Raw genomic sequence first — 18,305 nt, 5'->3', positions numbered from 1 at the left:
CTGCCACCCCAGGCTTCCACCTCTGTTACCACTTCCTGACGACTCCCTGCCCGGTCCTGTGTGAGCTGACGTTTTCTCTTCCGTCCTTAGAAATTAGGCATTTATGTGTGACACATCGGACTCGAAAGTTAAGTCACCGATTGTAAATAAGCAGAGGGAAGTTATGACAGTTCTTCGCAGGATGGCTGGGGTCGTGGGTTGCTAAAATTCTTTGATTTTTTGGTCTGCTTCATTTCTTTGTCTATTTTCAATCACAGTGTGGAGGGTGGATTCAGGTACAAGTGCGTCTAGACTTTTCGAGACAGTTCTGGTGAAGGAGATGTCGTTTCTTTTATGAAAGCAGATGTGGAGAAGAGAGAGGATCCTGGGGATACATGGATGTGGGTTTGAATCCTCAGTCTGACCAGCGAGCCAGGCTTACTCCTCAGAGCCCTGTCCTTACCTGCGGGAGCATTTTACCGCCATTGGGCTACTAGGATGACACGATGTGAGGCTCATGTAGAACGCTGAACATTAGCTTAAGCAGGAACAAGGTGATGCAGGTGGTACCAGTTCTGCTAGTGATAGAGTTTCTGGAGAATGTGTCAACTACGAGAAGAGATACATATGCTAATTGAAGAGCTGTCCTATCTCGGGTTTGGTGCTCGCCTGACACGCACGAAGGTGGTGGACGAGAGCCCCTGTCTCCAAGTCTCTTGAGGTAATCACTGTTCATTTCGAGCTGATGCCCACTTGCAGAATATACTATATAATCATTGAAAATAGTGACTTACAGGCTTATTAGTTACTGGGATAACTTCTGCCAGATGTTATTGCATGAGAAAAGCAGGATTCTGAAGAGGCACATAAAATATTGTTTAAAAAAAAAAAAGAACAGTGACAAAGCCCTCTCCCAGAGATGTACCTTCACATAATGAGTGTACACCTACGAAGATGTGTGTGGGAGCCTGTGAGTAAATAGAGGTGGACTGAAGGAAACCCACATCCGGGTGTCGGCACAGCTCACCCAGTGGGGCAGGGATGGGGACAATGTGACAACAGGTGTTAGCGCAGATGACACAGGTGTGGAGAATAAGATCTCATTCAGGTCAAGGGTTGTGTTGTGTGAGTGTGTGTGTGTGTGTGTGTGTGCATGTGGTTTCAGAAAGAGATGCAGTCAAATGAATGATATACTAAATGCTGGCTAACTGCACATCATTCAAAAAAATAAATTAGAACAAAAGAAAGAGATGCAGTCTTTGTTATTGTTGAAAAAGTTGTAGACTCTTTAAGGCAAGAGACAGTTACATCTCAAAAAAGACACACTAAAGTCCTAGCCACCAGTACCCCCCCAGATTGCGACCTTATTTGGAAATAGGGGCATCGCAGATGTAGCAAGGTAACGTGACTGATGTCATGTCTCTCCTACGTGGAGAATGATGGTGGCCCCGTGAAGACAGATGTTCACAGAGAGACACCACATGAAGGCAAGGGTTAGAGTGATGCTGGCCAGCGAGGGGATACCAGGAGCTGCTGCCCCCAGAGCCGAAAGGAGCAAGAAGGACCCACCCCCCAGTGCCTTCAGAGGAAACATGGCCCTGCCGACACCTTGATTTTGGACTTCCAGCCTCCAGAACTCTTAGTAAATACATTTCCATTGTCCTAAACTACATTGTGGCATTTTCCTACAGCAGCCCAGAGAGACCCACAGGGCCATCATTCTTGATTCTGTTTTATAACCTGGCTTTTTTTTCATTTAACAAAATATTGTGAACATCTTTCCGTGTCATTAAAGCTACAGCCACGATAGTCAGGATTCAATTTTCTTTCACCTTTGAAAGGATGAGTGCATTTTGAATCCTGTAAACTGACCTGATAAAGGAAACATGACCTTGCCATCTGGAGATTTGGGGTTGGTGCCTTTTCTCAGATGTGCAAACCCGTGCCTGAGTTCTTGTCTCTGCTTTGCCTGTGTTGAGTGCTGAGCGGGTCATTCTCCAGGCCTTGTGTGCGATACTGGGGCTACCACACTTGCCACAGTGTCAGACGTGGGTCCTGGCAGGTGGCTTCTTGGGAAACCCAGCCAGAGCCCCAGGCCCAAGCCATCACAGGAGCCCTGGACCTGCAGCGGGTCAAGGGCTCTCCCTTCCCTAGACGAACCCCTGAAGACCAGAGCAAGTACGTTTCTGCTAGCCTGTTTGGAGATATGCTCAGAATGAAAATCATATTTATTTATAGAAAATGAAGACCTAGGGGCACTGGGGTGGCTCAGTGAGTTAAGCACCCAGCTCCTGATTTTCAACTAAGGTCATGATCTCAGGGTCGTGGGATCGAGCCCCATGTCAGGCTTCAGGTTCTTTCTCCCTCTCTCTTAAATAAATAAATAAAATCTTAAAAAAAAAGAAAATTGAGAACTAATATTCATAGCAGACTTTTCTAAGGCACAAAATGTTTAGTACCACCTATATTCTTATATTTATGAACTTATTTAACCTCAAGATATGCTAATGCCTTACATACGGCTATCATCCTCATTTTACAGCTGAGAAGCCAAAACACAGAGAGGCTAAGCCACTTGCCCGAGGTCACAAAGCTAATAAGTAGAGCTGGAATTTGAAGGCAGGCAGTCGAGCGGCAGGGACTAGGTTTGAAACCATGTGGCTCTCCATACTTCTAACAATATTCTGGGCTTTCTGATACGGTAACACATAGTTTTGGTCTTCACATTTTCAAGTGGTAGAAATAACCAAGAGGGGGAATAAAAAAGAAAATAAATGTGGAACAATCTCATTTCATCAAAAAGGTACAAAATACTTTTACTCTAGAGGAAATCAGGCCAAAATCTTGTTCGGTAATTTGAAGTGCCTTCGTGCAGATGGGAGGGTATGGGCTTGAGGAGTTCAGGTTAGACGTGAGGAAGGACTTCCCAGTGGGTCGGGGCCAAAGGTGATTAAGTAAACCCCATTCCCCCGCCCCCGACTGAGCTCAGATGGACATGCTCGAGGCCATCTGGTTCTGGAAGGACGAGGCGGGCTGGGGCGTCCTCCAGCCTCCGTGAAACTGACCAGATGCTCTTAGGAGCAGCTACTGTTTCAAGAGCCATTTTGGCCAGTTACGTCATTGCCTTTCTTACTAGCTAAGGAGTTCAAGCAGCATCCCGGAGATGGCCTCTCCAGACGCCTGTGTGAGATGATTTAAGCAAATGAGGAGCGACACAATGTCCTAGTGGTTCCTCTAGGTAAAGGGGAGTTAGGCTAATGTGAGCATTTAATCGGCTTAATGAAGTGCTCAGAAGCCGATAGTGTGGAGAGGAGGAGGCAGCAGGGCTGTAGGGAAGGGATTTGACGGGGTGAGACAGCGCGCCCCCACTCCACTCCGTGCAGCCAGCAGGGGAGGTAGAGCAGTCTGCAAACCGTACTACCGCCCTCCCGACTTCTATCAGCTCCAGCAGCATCCCTCGGAGAGCCGGTCTGGACGGTGACCTCCTTGTTTAGAAGCTCCTGTCTCCCAGCTGGCCTCGTTCTGAAACGATGTCCCAGCTTTTATTGCAGCTTGTAAAATGCTAACCCCTTTGTCCCATTGGCTTCCAGATAAAAATCTCTCCCTCTCTCCCCAAAGGATTTTTTTTTTTTTTTTAAATAAGCAGGAGTCTTTTTTCCTGGATAATGCAACACTGAGTTCTGGCATTATGACGGAGAGAAAAAACTGATTGCCTTTCAGCGTGTTTGGAAGTCACAGCGGATGTGGGTGTGACACACGTAACATTAGTCTCCAGGTAATGTGTGCGTTGGTGACAGAAAGTCAAGGTCCCAGGGACTGGAGATGGAGCAGCAGCCAGAGCCACAGTTCTAGATGGACACCCAGCTTGGCTCAGCGTAGCTTCTCTGTTGTGTGCTGTAAGGTCCGAGTGTTTGGGTCAGTGTCAGCAAGATCAGGCATTACTATGCAGGTGAGACCTCTTCCTACCTCCGTCAGGATGCCCGCCTGGGAGAAATACTTTAATATTAGCATTCAGTTTTGCAGGGGAAAGGACAGGGCAGGGGGCCTCTGTAAAGTGGTCACTATGTTGTTAAAAACCACTCATTCCAAACTCTTCCGGAAACCAGCCAAGCCCAGCCCCCCCTGCGCTGGGGTTGGGAGTGGGAAGAAGGTGATGTGGTAGTCGAAGTGGCAGGAACCGGCCCCCTTTCATCTCTGAAAACCCCCAGTGGACCACGTTGGGGCCTTCGGCTCTTATGCTGGGCCCCACATGGACACGCAGTGTGGTCCACGGCAGAGGAATGGCGTGGCCCGGCTTGCGTACGCAGAGGCTCCCTGGCTGCTGGGTTGAGACGGGGAACAAAGGGGGGAGGCCCTGACTCAGAAGCTGTTGCAGCAAACCAGGGAAGAGGTGATGGGGCTGCGGGAGAGGTGGAAGCCGGGGAAGGCAGAGGGAAGGGAGAGCCAACGGGACTTGATTGTGGGGTGCGAAAGATAAGCGTTAAATATGACTCAGAGGCTTCAAGAATAGGGAACTGGAAGAACGGAGTTGCTGCCAAATGAGGTGGAGAAATCTGCCGGGAAGACTCAGCCTTGAGCAGATCCTTGTGGGCAGCCAAGTGGGGATGCCAAGCACGCAGGTGCCTACATTAGTCTAGGGCTCAGAAAAGTAACCTGGATGAAAAATAAGAATGTGGGGTCCTGGCACATGGTTGGTGTGAGGGTTATTTTATACATCCCCTTGGCTGCCCTGCAGGATCCAGTTATTTAATCTAACACATACCAGCTGTGGCTACAAAAGTATTTTGTAGATAGAGTTAGATGTAGATGTACTCAAATTAATTAACCTTAAAGAAAGGAGGTTACCCTTGGTACTGTGGGGGGCGGGTGGGCCTTGTCTGATCAGTTGAAGGTCTTCAGAGCAAAAACTGAGGGTTTTCAGAGAAATTCTGTCTCCAGACTGCAGCACCCCGTCCTGCCTGAAAGCCAATTGATTTTCTTTTTCTCTTCTTTCTTCTTCTTCTTCTTTTTTTTTTTTTTTTGTAAGTCGAGATGACTAACAGCAGGTTTCCATGCTGTTGGGAATGAGCTCCCAGAGATGGTGAAGTTGATGATACAGGAGAGGAAGGAGGCTTTGCAGGACCAGGGCTCCAGAGGGGTGTAGGTTGGCCTTTGATGGAAATGTGGATTTGCCTCCAGCAGGAGTTGTCAGATTTGCAAGGGCATCAGAATTGACCCAAGGGCTTATTAAAACTCAGAATTCTGGACTCCACCCCAAAGTTTCCAGGCCTGCGATCTGACCTGTGAATTTGCATTTCTTCCCAGTTCCCAGGGGCCCCTGATGCTGCTGGTCCAGGACCACACTCTGAGAACCATGGACTTAGAGTGAGCCAGTGGGAGGGAGAATATGTAAACCCAGATGCTCAACAGAAGAGAGGCGTGGTGGGGGGCTGACCGTGCCCTCCGGTGCTTCTGATTTCCTGGTTAAGTAGGAAGCCAGGCTCCCTGCTGAAATGGGGGAGAGAAGAGAAGGCTGTGGGCACCTGAGGAGAGAGGAAAGGCTGGGGAAATAGTCATTGAGAGGAGATGGTAAAGAGAGTAAACTCGAGCGGAGAGATCACGGGCAGGACATCAATCACTGCAGTCCACTGGAGCTTCTCCATCATGAATTTCAAGGGAGCTCAGGCAGCATGCTGTGTTTTGTCCCAGCTCTATTCAGTAGGCAGAGGGCTGGATTTCAGAGGAGTCGTTTTGCTGAGTGAGTGTGAGCAGGTATGACAAAGCAGGAGGGCAAGAGAGTCTAAGGGGCAAAGACAAATAGCAGTGAGTGCCCAAGGCAGGGGAGCTGAGAAAGGAGGGGAGAGAAAGGAGAGGCTGGCGGTGCACGAGACGGGAGGTGGGGACTGAGCCTGAGCGGCACCAGCCTGGGCCCTCAGCAAGAGGGGATTTCAGTCAAAGACAGTAGGAGGGCTGGCCAGGCGGTGGGAAGAAACCAAGAGTGGACCATGTGAACTCTTGGCTCTGATCAGTCCACCCCAGCCCTGGGGACTTGCTAACTCCCCGTGTCACTGGGCTTTCACCTCTGCCCTGAGCGGGCCCCTGAGCCGCCCAGCTGCCCCACCGCCTTCTGGGAACAGACAGCAAGGACCGTGGATCCGAGTCTGTCCTCCAGGGTCAGGGTCTGCCAGGTCAGAAGGGCAACGAAGCCCAGACGAAGACAGCAGCCACAGCATGCCGGGTCTAGCCCACGTGGGGGAGGCCCCTCTGATTGTGTATTTAGCTGCCGGCTGTGTTACAGAGACCCCACAGGCTGCAGGATGGATTCTGATCCTTGATCAGAGTCTTATCAGGGGTCATGAGACTCATCCCACCAAGGTGGACCCTCGTGTCCTTTGGGGGATTCAGAGCTGCCCTAAGCAGATCTGTCTGGAAAAAGAATCCTCCATTGTGGGCTGCCTCGTGTTTATTGTTCTGCCTTCTACCGTGTCTTAACCTCTCTGTTGTGTTTCCCGTGAGCAGATCCCCAGCAAGGAGGCCTCAAGACCTCTCCCATCTTGGTCCCCAGCCCGCTCCAGATGTTCCACAATATTCTAGACCACGCTTCCCTGCATGTTTTGGCTTCGCATTGAAGCTGATTGTGAATTTAGAGGAAGCATTTGTGAACATTTATTTAACATCCTTTGGCATTAAAAAAATGAAACACCTACATAGTCAAGATTATCTAGGCTTGTTGAAGGTTTTCACTGACAAAATCGAAGTATTCCATTATGCTGCTTTTCTGGATGGATGATAATGATTCACTCGAAAAAACAAGATCTTTGGCTTCTGTGCAGCATTCCTGCATAGCGCTTAACTATGTTATTTGGAAACGCTGGAGAATAAATCTGAAAGGCCAAGTCGTGTGCTGGCTGTGAGCAGCTCAGCCCTGGGTGATTGCAGAACCCCAGACAACAAGGAACGCATTTAGATAAAATATCAATAGAACGAAATGAAAACATATTTCTCTTTCCCTTAGGCCACCTCCTTGTGCGTTTGACACATGGATGCTTCTGTCTTAGGGTAACCTCGTCTGTGTCCTTGTGGGACGTGAAACCGTGGGTGTAACGCTAAGCCTTAAATTCATTTATTATACTGGTGGGATAATTTGCTATTGAATGAGGTGCTGGATCATTTCTTCTTGCACTGGGTCTTCCCTTATGTTCCTGTCTGTTTGTCTTGCTGTCATGTTTCTGCCCCTGCCATGAAGGATCTCCTCAGGGCTGTGTGCCCTGACATCCGTCAGAAAGGACGGTGGTTTCCCGCATTTGGAAGCACCTTCCAGCTGGAGGGGAAACTAGAGATCACCCGCGTGGGTGTGATAGTCCCACACTCGTGGAGAAGAAGCCACTGTTTCTTTCCTTCCTTCCTTCCTTTCTTTTTCTTTCTTTCTTTCTTTCTTGCTTTCTTGCTTTCTTTTCTTTCTTTTTGACAGATCACTGGCTACTTCCGTTGTAAGCGTCTGGCTTTGGCTAGCATGTATTCACACCTACTTTGTATTGGCGTTGTATTTGGCCCTTAAAATATGTCATTTTAGTTGAATTATTCCATGCAATCTCATCCCAACTCAGACGGCATGTGTTCTTGCTTGAGATGCAGAGAAGAGCGATGAACTTGTCTCTGTCGAGGCAGGAGTACGCGATGGTCTCAGTCCACGTTCAGTGTTGGTCCAAGCCTCGTGATGGGCACTTCAATTGTGTTTTATTTAAATAACTGAATACCATTTTTATTACTATAAAAGCTACATAGGCTCCTTGTAGAGAAATTTTAATGCTATAAAAAGTAAAATTAAAGTTGTATTTCTGCCACCCAGAGACAAGAACTGCTAACTCATTGCTTTTTCTAGGGTGTGTATGTGTGTGTGTGTGTGATTTTAATGTATTCAGGTTCAAACCACAAATAAATTTTATATTCTACTCTTTAATCACTTGATACTGTATTGTGAGCATATTTTCCTGTTGTTAAATTTTTCCAAAGCATGGCTATTTTAAGGAACTTCATGGCTGCATCATGACTTATTTAACATTTTCCCTTGCTGGTGGCTGTCAGTTTCTCTTTTGATTTTGAAAAGGTTCCATAAGCACATCTACCCATACATCTCGGTTGAAATTTCTGATTCCTTCTCTAGGCATGGTTTCTAAAGCTGGGATTACTGGATCCTGTGCCATGTGCTCTTGTTTGAGACAACTCGAACATTTTTTTATCACGCAAGATACTCTGAGGACAGAATGGGTGTGAATGATCTGGTGCTTGCCTGTCTTCTTGGGGGTTGACAATGTTTGCGTATTTGTATATAGGCGTAGGGGACATACATGTTAGTGAATAATGGTAATTCTCAGATTTACCTTTTTCTTAGCAGAAATTCTTCCTAGACTCAAGTCATAAGCTGACTGAGCCTTACTTTTGTTGGACATGCAAGTTTTGTCTCTTTAGATGGCCTTCACAGGTATTTTAGAAAGATTGTTGGGAGCAGTTCAAAAATGCTAGCCAGAAATTATTTTAATCTTGAAAACCCCAATCTAACCAGGACATTTTAATCTGAAAGATACTTTTGAAGGTGATCTTTGAAGCTTCTATAGACCGGAGTATTCTCCTAAAAAGCAAAGAAAGCCTGTGGCAAATACGAGAAGGCAGTCCTATAGGGGGACAGAAGAGTGACTGTCACATTGACATACTTTTGTGAAGACTTCAAATACATAAGTGATTTATAATCCTTCTGGAATTAGGGGGAAACATGATGAATCTTCCAAAATCCAACTTTGTCTCCCATTCATTTTCTCCGCTCCCTCTGTTCCCAAGGTCCCTTGTCACCCTTCCTGACTGACTGGTTAAACACATAACCATTTAATTTACTTTGACTCGCATCCCTACGGAAATCGAGGGAGGAAGAAGGCTAGGAGGTCATTTCAATTTTCTCTTTAATCTTTTGTGCCTTCCCTTTAATCCTCCCTAAACTGTAAAGTAATTAGATTCTTGCATTATTTTACTTTTTGAACTTCTACAAACATTCGCTTTTATTTTCCATATTATTTTAGTAGCTACACAATGCTCCTCTCGATGGGTAAGGAGCACGCAGCAATTCGTGTGAAAATGGTCTGTTTTATGTTTATTTCCTCCTCCTCCTTCCTTGCAGAGTCTAACGCCCCGTCATCGTGGGGTTCCTGACTTTCATTCTTTGTCGTACGCTGGGGTTCTCAGGGCTTTGCTCTTCCCCATGCTTCCCTTTGTTCTGATTCTCGCCGCTGCTTCTCTTCCCGCTCTGCCCCTCGGCGGAGTCGGTGCTCAGATGTTCTTGCACATCTGGTCCATTTATAGACAATAACTTCCGACTGTTGGCTTCCTTCTCTCGGTTTTTGTTGGCATTCGTGGAGTCCTAGAGTGAATGCTGGCGTTGCTGTTTTCCCTCATCCGTAATATCTCTCACACCACTTCTTCAGTGATGTGCCTGAGTCTACTTCTTCGGTTTCATTTTAAATCCCACAAAACGAATCCTCCAGAGGGTAAGCTTAAGCGAGATTTCGATATGAACCCTGGGAATGCATACTTGGCCCCAAGAGCTACCTTCTATTTTTACAAGTTCATCTACTTTTTTTTCTATGATATGGTTATGTATAAAGAAGTTTTCTGGAATATTCTCTTTTGTGATCGTGGTGTAAATTTCTATTAGAGGATTCCAGTGAGAAAAGGCAATAGGACATGTTTTTTCTTTTTTTCTTTCTTTTTGATAGGAATTCCCCGAAGAGAATTCTTTGTTTCTAATTCAGACTCACCTTCTCATCCCTGAGGAGATAGTTCCTGTGTAAGGTTAGAGACAAGAAACTCTCACAAAATGCAAATTATTCTCCATTCTCAGAAGGAGAACGTTTTTTTGGAAAGAGATCCTCTCCCGGAGTGGTGTGAAGTTTGTCACTCTTTCCCAGATTCCAACAAGTAGGTGTCAGGCCTAGGTCTGTCAGCGGCTCTGGTGCTAGCTCTTAAAAAAGGAGGGATGAAAGGAAAAAATTCAGATCATTGCAAACTTTCACATAGAAACTGATTTTGGAAAAATGAAGCTTTTCAAGACAACTTACTGGTTCTGGGTTGCGCTGTACTCAGACCTCAAGCACGTACTCCCATAAATCGGGTCTTGTTCTGGTTGGGAAAAGATGCATCACTAGCAAGATAGTTAAGTTTGAAATGCTGTAACATCTAATATTTTTTTTCCCCTGGGAAGCTGGTGATACGAACCAGGTTTTAGTAATATTAATAACTAAAATCGGGGTCCTTTGACTCCGATATAAAAGATATAAAAGGTACAAGATCCTGTTTTGTGCCTTTATAGGCAGAAATTCCTTTGGATAGGTGTTTTGTTTCTTAGGGATCTTTTATCTGGGAGGCTGTGTCGGCAGGCACAGGATCCGAGAGCCGGGCGTTGGGCAGGCTGAAGACGCACCCCTGGAAGGCTCCACATGCTTGGTGGAGGTGGAAGGAGTTCAGACAAAATTTCTATTATCAAGGTGGGGCTGGGGAAAGGCTCCCGCATCCCCATGATGCAAGGGCAGGCAGTGATCTGCTGCACACTTTTCCTTTGTCCAGGGCTCTGAGCGTCCAGGAGAACGATGGGGAGCGGTGCAGGACTCAAGGGGACCCACATGACCCAGCTCAAAGACTGTGTTATTTAAAGTCTTCCTGGTTCGCATAGCTCTGTCCCTCCAGTGGAGCCCAAGGGACTAGCCCCAGGATTTAGAAATGTCCGAGTTCAGGGTTCTGGAAGACGGTTCAGTGGAGCTCCACGGAAAGCTGGGTGAAGCGTCCTTCAGGAGCAGAAACTGCGGAGCCAGGACAAGGTGCCGTCTGAACGTTTATGCCTCGTTTTATTGCAGCAATTACTGGCTGTCTAGTAACAGGGTAGTGATTACTACTGCGACCCTCGCAACCCTGTGTTTGAGGACACACATGCCTAGTTAGAGAGTGGGCATAGAGAATCACAGCCTGCTGGATAACAGACGAAAGGCCCTAAAAGGCTACATAAAAATATTTCAAAGGGCAGAAGGAGTTTAGGGAAAATGACAAATGGTTCTCCTTTAAAGTGAGTCCATAAGAAGCCTATCTATGAAAAAGCTAAGCATTGCCGTAAGGAGTATAGGCCGGTGGGAGGAACTGAGATTCGAATGGCTAGCAGAGGAGCTGGCAGCTTCTTGGTATCGGCGGAGCCCAAATCAGCATGTATCAGCAGGATCAGAGGTATCAGTGCTGTGAGCCCCAGGGTTCAACAGGTGCAGGAGTTCTACGCCTTCACTAGATCTTCAATGGCAACTTTGTTAAGCTCAGCAGGGCTACAGTTAACAGGCTAAGGACTGTGGAACCATATAGAGCATGGGGGGACCCAACCCTGCAGTTGATGAATGAATTGATCTACAAACGTGATTATGGCAAAATCAACAAGAAGCAGATTGCCCTGACAGATAACACATTGATCATTCCATCTCTTAGTAACCGGGGCATCATCTGCATAGAGGATCTGATTCCTGAAATCTATACCATTGGAAGACATTTCAAAAGAAGCAACTTTTTACAGACCTTCAATTATCTTCTCCACAGTGGGGGAATGAAGTAGAAGACCACCCGCTTTGCAGAAGGTGGAGATGCTGGCAACGGGGAAGAGCGGATCAATAGGTTATTAGGATGAACTAAGGTGTCTACTAGGATTATTTCTGTAATCTGGTCAGTTAATAAAAGACCACTTTCAAATTGAAAAAAAAAATAAGGTGAATACGTAAGAACGAAGAAAATTATCAGAATTATTTTGTAAAGGTCTTAACACAATTTCTTCTGCCCTGAAATTTTCAAGTGGCAGAGAGAGTCCACCATTTGTATAAAGGAAGGGTAAGTTCCTATTTTCCTGTATCAAAGTGGGGTTTTTTTTTTTTTTTCTGATACTAAAGTAAAACCATTAAGACTGTCACTTTTAGGGGCGCCTGGGTGGCTCAGTGGTTTGGGCTGCTGCCTTCGGCTCCGGTCATGATCTCAGGGTCCTGGGATCGAGCCCCGCATCGGGCACTCTGCTCAGCAGGGAGCTTGCTTCCCTTCCTCTCTCTCTGCCTGCCTCTCTGCCTACTTGTGATCTCTGTCTGTCAAATAAATAAATAAAATCTTTAAAAAAAAAAAAAAGACTGTCACTTTTAGTTAGGCCATTTTCCCTTTGAATCAGACTCGTAGCCAGCATCCTTCCTCTCATCCAATTAAAAAAAATTCTAAAATAAGGAATATAAAAAGAAAAGGCATATGTTGTGCCACTTCTTTCAGAGGATTATTAATTTGTCAGTATTTTTTTATAATTTATTTTTAAAATTTCTTTTCAGTGTTTCAGAATTCATTGTTTATGCACCACACCCTGTGCTCCATGCAATCTGTGCCCTCCTTAATACCCACTGCCAGGCTCACCCAACCTCCCCCCCACCGTCGCCCCTCCAAAACCCTCAGATTGTTTCTCAGAGTCCACAGTCTCTCATGGTTCATCTCCCCCTCCGATTTCCCCCAACCCCCTTCTCCTCTCCATCTCCCCATGTCCTCTGTGTTATTTCTTATGCTCCACAAATAAGCGAAACCATATGATAATCGGTTCTCTCTGCTTGTCTTATTTCACTCAGCATAATCTCTTCCAGTCCCATCCATGTTGCTACAAAAGTTGGGTATTCATCCTTTCTGATGGAGGCATAATAGTCCATTGTTTAGATGGACCACATCTTTCTTATCCATTCGTCTGTTGAAGGGCATCTTGGTTCTTTCCATAGTTTGGTGACCGTGGCCATTGCTGCTATAAATATTGGGGTACAGATGGCCCTTCTTTTCACTACATCTGTATCTTTGGGGTAAATACCCAGGAGTGCAATTGTAGGGTCCTAGGGAAGCTCTATTTTTAATTTCTTAAGGAATCTCCACACTGTTCTCCAAAGTGACTGCACCAACTTGCATTCCCAATGACAGTGGAAGAGGGTTCCCCTTTCTCCACATCCTCTCCAACACACGTTGTTTACTGTCTTGTTGATTTTATCGGTGTATTTTCTCCTCAGTTTGGCCACAGCCTTCTCAGAGGAGTAGTGCCCATTTTTTTGGGTTAACATTTTTCCCCAGTGAAAGAGAAATTAGTTAAAAGAAAGTAATTGCATTTTTTGTATTAACCTTCTATCCTATGACGTTGTTATATCTTCTCTTATTAGCTCCAGGAATTATTTTGTACATTCTTTAGAATTTTCTGCATAGACAATCATATCATGAATAAAGACAGTTTTCTTTCTTTCTTTCATATATAGATAGATAGATACATATATACATACATATATATATATATATATATATATATATATATATATATAATTTCTCTTTCTTGTCTTATTGCACTATTAGGATTTCTAGTATAGTGTTGAATAAGAATGGTGCAAAAGAACATCTTGCCTTTTCCCTGATCTCAAGGGAAAAGCATCCTGTCTCTCACCATTAAGTATGATGTTAGCTACTGGTTTGTTGTTATTGTTGACTTGGAAATGTTCTAAAATAAAGTTGAGGAAGTTCCTCTTTCTTTTCAGTGTGCTGAGAGTTTTTATTATGATTGGATGCTGAATTTTGTCACATGCTTTTTTGTATCAACTGACATGATTTTTCTTCTTTCACCTGTTGATGTGGTAGATCACAATGATTCCTTTCTTTTAAACATTATTTTTTCAGTTTTCCAAGATTCATTGTTTATGCATCACACCCAGTTCTCCAGTGATTGCTTTTTTAATGTTAAAGCAGCATTGCATAACGGAAATATTCCCATTTGGTTGTAGAGTATAATTCTTTTTACACAATTTTGGATTTTATTTGGTAATATTTTGTTGAGGATTTTTCAGCCTGTGTTCATGAATGATATTGGTCTGTGGTATTCTATTCTTGTAGTATCTTTGTCTAGTTTTGTTATCATGATAATGCTGGCCTCATAGCATGTATTAATAAGTATTCCCTTGACTTTTATCTTCTGGAGGAGTTTTCAGAGAATTAGCATTATTTCTTCCTTAAGTGCTTGGTGCAATTCACCAGTGAACCAATCTAGGTCTGGTGCTTTCTGTTTTGGAAGGTTATTAATTATTAATCTAACTTTTAAGAACAAATAAAGGCTTACCCAAACTACTTCTCATATATGTATTAGTAGTTTGTGTTTTTTAAGGAATTGCTCCATTTCATCTAAGTTATAAAATATGTGGGCATACAATTATTCATAACGTGATTTTATTAGCTTTTTTAAAAAAATATTTTGTTTATTTATTTGACACACACAGAGAGAGATCACAAGTAGGCAGAGAGGCAGGCAGAGAGAGAGGGGGAAGCAGGCTCCCTGCCGAACAGAGAGCCCAATGCGGGGCCCGATCCCAGGACCCTGAGACCATGACCTGAGCCGAAGGCAGAGGCTTTAACCCACTGAGCCACCCAGGCACCCCTGATTGTATTAGCTTTTTAACGTCCACGGGATCAGTAGTGATGGCTCCTCTTTCATTTCTGTATTGACAATTTCTGTCTTCTCTTGAGTTGGTTAGTGTAGTGAGGGGCTTTATCCAATTTATTGGTCTTTTCAAAAAAAAAAAAACAGCACTTGTTTTTATTGATTGTCTTAAAACCATTTCTAAGAAAGAAAGATGTAAAAGGCACTGCGACTGAGCAGAGGGAACTGCACATTTATTCACAACTGTTCTTTAGTGGGGCCGAGCATACAGTCCAAATCTTATGACCGGTAGAGTGAGCCATGTATCATAGAAAACTACCATTTTTATCAATTTTTTTATGAGAGAGAGTGAGCCTGAGTTGGAGGGGAAGGGCAGAGGGAGGGAGAGAATCTTAAGCAGGCGCCATGCTCAGCAAGGAGCTTGAGACGGTCTCGATCTCATCACCCTGAGACCATGACCGGAGCTGAAATCTAGTTGGACACTTAAACAACTGAGCCATCCAGGTGCCCCCCAAAACTACCACTTTTAAAATAGTGACAAGCTGGTTTCTTCTCAACATTATTTCAGACAAATTTCAGTGTGGATGACCTTTGTTCTAAAGGCAGTGGGTAGTGTACTATTCACCAGAACAATTCGATAACTATTTTTTAGTCATAACTGTTTTCTTCCCAGGAAAAAACCCTATACACGAGAGATTTTCAAAGTTCATTTGTATAAAAATAATGTGGAGATTATTTAAAACACAGATCCCTGGTTCCCACCCAAATTCTCTTTGTGTCTGTGGAGGAGGCCAGAAATTTATTAATTGTAGAGGCGCCCAGACGAATACAATGCAGTTGCCTAATGATCTTTCGCTGACAACATTGCCATTGACCTTGGAGCCAGAAAGACCCTCAGAGGCCATCCATCCTGACCCTTCATTTTATGAATGAGATACTGGACGTCTAGTGTTGGCCATGCAGAGTTGGTCCATGTCAGTGCTGGAAACCAAGCCCGGGATTTCAGTCCCCCAGTACAGTGACGCATTACTGCAGATCACTGGTGATGACGGTTCAGCTGGATCATCCAACTTATTAGTCAAATTTTGAATGTATTCTGACAATTGTACAAGTCAAATTTTATATAATGAATGTTTTCAATGACTGTTGAAATTGCAAAGAGCGTGTAATAGATATGATGTTTCTCATCGGTAGGGTAAGGGAATGTGGTCTGTGGTCTGTGCCTGATTTGACATCTTCATTCCCAGTAGCTACAACTAGATAAAAAACTGTGCAAAATTTTGTGGCTCACCAGTCTGGCTGAACGTTCTAGGAATAGGTACTAAACTCTCAGAGTTCCCTTGTTAATTGATGAGAAAAACCAACTCTTTCACTCCTGTTTATGTTTGTATGAGAGTCATGATTTTACCATTTGGATTATTCTTTACTAGTTTGGAGGTGCCATTAATTTTTTTTATTTTTATTTTTCAAAATATTTTATTTATTTATTTGAGAGAGAGAGAGAGACAGCCAGAAAGGGAACATAAGCAGGGGGAGTGGGAGAGGGAGAAGCAGGCTTCCCGCTCAGCAGGGAGACCAATGTGGGTCTTGATCCCAGGACCCAGGATCATGACCTGAGCTGAAGACAGACACTTAATGACTGAGCACCCAGGTGCTCCTGGAGGTGCCATTTAGATCTGAGGATTACCTGACAAACTGTGTTGCTGGAGTAGTAAACGTTATGGCCCGTTCAAACCTATATGGATTTGTTCTTCGTTTCTTGTCTGAGTTCAAAGTGACTTAAACTTTGCCATTGTGGATGTTCTGTTTTATTTTATACCTTTTCCCTGATGCAGTGTTTCATTTTCGTTTCTGGCACACAGATGGCCAGGTGGGTGCTAAGTTACTCCCCACTGGAGAGACAGCAGTGACTGGAAATTTGGTTCTACCATCTACAGTTTGTTGATTTCTACAGGTGGAGGGTAGGGATCTCTTCTCTGCTGGATGACAGACAATCAGAGATTTCATTTTTTCACCCTTTGTGTTTGTCTATTCTGAGCTCTAGTCAGTTAAGACTTTCTGGGAGGGAGAACAACTCTTTGAGATTGAGGCCACAGAGTTTTTGTGTGGCTGTGTTTATTTTAGACCTGAGACTGATATTGTAGAACTGAAGTTACACCTTCTCGATGTTTCTTGTATGTCTACGTGCCCAAGTATGTAATTGAGAAAGGCTTCTACCTCTTGTGTTAGTAGGATTCCCCGCCCCCCACCACCTATCTCCAGAGGATATTAACAAATTAGGTTGTTTACATGTCTTAAAAGAGCTCTCTTCTGATCATTTATTGAAATAAGTATACACTTATATAGATAAAATATTCCTGAATCTTCCCCCAAAGTAATGAAATTGAATTTCTAATAATTTAAAAGAGTTACGGCTAAAATGATTATTCTGCTGCATCAGAAACATTTTAAGAACCCATGTTTACATAAGCAAGATAAAGCTTTGGTGATCTGGACTGGTTTACTCGTTATGGTTTTCAAAAATAAATCTATGTTTTATCTGATTCGGTGGAATTAAGGGTATGTAAGCACATGTGTTACTTTACTTGGTTGATATTCTCATTCATGAGGAGAATAGTCAGTATTAATTTCCTTAAATTCTGAAGGTTTCATGATCAAATAAAATAAAAATACTCCTACACACTGTTAAAGATTACAAAAAGTAATTTGTGCTCAACTAAATTGAGTCATTATTCTAACAAACTTTTTATATCAATAGTAATTATGTTTTGTACTGTGTCAACTTAAACATAATTTCCAAGGTCTTCAGGTAATTTAAAGTCTTAAACTAATATTAAATTGAGCTAATTAATAGATAATTCTTGGATACCTTGATATTTTCTATGTCATATGGAATTCTGAAATATTAATGTTTAAGCATAACTTCAAGCTTCACATTTCTCTATACTATCTTTGGGTCGCGTTACTAAACAGGTTCACTTTTACCACTTTAAGAGGGTATAAAAGGGTTGGGTGTGGGTGTAGAAAGTGTTTTAAACATATTCACAAGCTATGTTATTCTGCTTAAACACTGCAAAATGACAGACGGCTCTCAATCATATACCCCCTAATTTTCTCTGTGAAAGAAGGAAATTGTCACATTGGTCCAAGTTATAATTAATACACATGGTCGAGACGACACTATAAGCAATGAGGATAGGAAAATGCCAGTGGATATGTGGCTTTGTTTTATCAGGAAAAGAATGATTTTGTTCTACTATAGAGTCTGTTTGTTCTAGAATACAGAAAAGCTTTGCGAAAGACAAGGACTGGAAAATAGATTTTATTTGCCTTGATTTATAACAGCTGAATCTGAAAAGAAGGCTTAAAATAAGTTAAAATTTTAGCTACGTTGGCTCATTTTTGATGGGTTTGTTTCACGGTTTGCTGATTAATACTGTTATTTACAAGATGAAAGAGTATTCTTTACTCTCTGTAAAATCTATCTACGTAGCAGAGAACCTGCGCCTACTAGAACAATTTTCTGTGCTTGATGTTGACTTTATTATGTCCTTGATTGTTTAAAAAGAAAATATCCAAAGAACAAAGTTCTCTCACTTGTGAAAGAGCTAAGGTTTTAATGAGTGTATTACCTTTTATGTGTATTTCAAAATATTTTGTTGTCACTTTGATTAAATAGGTCACCATCCGGTTGGTTCTCCGACACCAATGATTCAACCAAAATCAAGTGCCCCGGCTCTCCTCTGACAACTCTTTTGACTTTCCTTCACCAAGCCTGGATCCTATATTTAGAAAAAAAATAAAAAGAAAAGAAAATTTCAGGATATCTTTTACACCTAAAACTATCTTTGAG

The 18,305-nt window shown here is 43.4% G+C and overlaps 1 pseudogene; it reads left to right on the top strand.

The window, feature by feature from the left end:
* The first annotated feature begins 10,722 nt into the window (after positions 1–10,722).
* On the top strand, positions 10,723–11,662 carry LOC123392597 (annotated as a pseudogene).
* Positions 11,663–18,305: the final 6,643 nt, after the last annotated feature.

This window comes from Mustela putorius, unplaced genomic scaffold, assembly GCF_011764305.1.
Source record: "Mustela putorius furo isolate JIRA1106 unplaced genomic scaffold, ASM1176430v1.1 tig00000589_pilon_pilon_pilon, whole genome shotgun sequence".
Lineage (NCBI taxonomy): Eukaryota > Metazoa > Chordata > Mammalia > Carnivora > Mustelidae > Mustela > Mustela putorius.
The sequence above is the reverse complement of the archived record's forward strand: the minus strand, read 5'-3'. Positions and strand labels throughout refer to the sequence as shown.